The sequence below is a fragment of the Gracilinanus agilis genome, chromosome 5 (assembly GCF_016433145.1).
Source record: "Gracilinanus agilis isolate LMUSP501 chromosome 5, AgileGrace, whole genome shotgun sequence".
NCBI lineage: Eukaryota > Metazoa > Chordata > Mammalia > Didelphimorphia > Didelphidae > Gracilinanus > Gracilinanus agilis.
The window spans coordinates 300,482,331-300,483,930 of record NC_058134.1 but is presented as its reverse complement, the minus strand read 5'-3'; positions in this window follow the sequence as shown (position 1 = coordinate 300,483,930).

Below are 1,600 nucleotides of genomic sequence, written 5' to 3'. Positions count from 1 at the left end.
AAAAGCTCCAGGATTATAGCTGGCCAGATGAACTTCTTCAGGAGGTAGTGAGTTCCTCGTCCCTGAAGGTCTTCAAGCAAAGGCCATGTTCTTGTAATAGGGATTCTTGTTAAGGGATAGGTCGGTCTAAATAACCTCGGAGGTCTCTTCCAACTGCTGGCGGGAAAATGGGCCATCCAGCAAGGCGAGCCTCTTTCACCAATGGCTGTTTCCATGAAAATCCTGATATTGCTGGGGTCAGATGGGTCCCCAGTAGGAGAGGGAGAGGGAGCCCAAGTGAGGACTGAGCGGGAGCTCCCTGAATGTGAAATAGGCTATCTTGGGAAGGGCTCCCTCTCACCGGACATATTCATACCCATTTGTCTGGCTACGTGGTTGGACTAGACACCTCCTGAGGGGCTTGCTCTAGTCTAGGATTCTGTGATCACAAAACAGTTGAGATAGTGTTGGAGCTTGGAGTCCAAAGACTTGGGTTCGAATCCTATCTGATGTGAAACCTTGGACAAATCATTGCCCTCCTTCCTGGGGCTTCCTCTATTTCCTCCTCTGTAAAACTGGGAGAATAAAGTCATCCATCCACCGACCCCTCCCCCAAGGGGCTGTTGTCAGCATATACTTTGTCAGTCCCTGCTGGCTCCAGAAAGGAAAGGCATCCCCATAATGGGGGACTGAGGTGGTGATGTCTTTTGTCATGATGATGGCAGAGTTGGGAAGGGAACCTCAGAAGCTCCAGGCTTCCCTCTAGCTGCATTGTTCTTTTCCCCTTCCCTCCTCTTCTCCCTCCTCAGTGTCTTTTATCTTCTTCATAGAGACCTGAGCTTCAGAGCACAGCCCCTGTGTGGGGCCAACAGGAGGCCTTTCCTGATCTCCTAGTTGTTAATGCTCTCCCCCCTCTGTCTCTTCTGTCTTCCTCTGCCTCCCCTTTGTTTCTTTGGTTTTTCTCTTCTCGGTCTCCCCTCTGTCTCTTCTGGTTTCTCTGTCCCTCTATCTCCCCACTGTCTCCCTGTTGTCTCTTTTGTCTTTCTGTCTCTCCTCTGTCTCTTCTGTTTTTCTGTCTGTCTCCCCTTTCTTTCTCTCCTCTCTCTGTTTCTCTGCTCCCTTCTCCCCGCCTCTTCCCTCTCCCTGTCTCCTGGGTGCTGACTTGCTTGGTACGTCCCCCCCTCCCCCACCGCCGCCCCCCAGAATGTCAGCCCTTTGAGGCCAGGGATTGTCCTTGCTCTCCTTTGTATGGACTGCTCTAACCGTGGCCTGGGAGCAGGTGGTCTGATGCCTCCCTGACAGCTGGGAGCATTTGTCTATTGGGTTGGGAGGCCGGTGTCAGTGCCCTCGCCAAAGGACTCTGCCGTTTCCTAAGCCCTTGTGGTGTGTCTGAGTGGAGGTTCCGGGTGGGCAGGGACCCAGCTCTCACCCCAGCTGGGTAAATGTTTGATGGGTCTGGAGCCAGTTCCCCCGGAGCCCCTGGGGAGTTCAGCCTCCTTAACACAGCCCGGCACTGGAGCTAGCGCTCCCTTGGTTAATAGTTACAAACCCTGCTCCGTCATGGGAAAGTCTCTCTCTCTCTCTCTCTCTCTCTCTCTCTCTCTCTCTCTCTCTCTCTCTC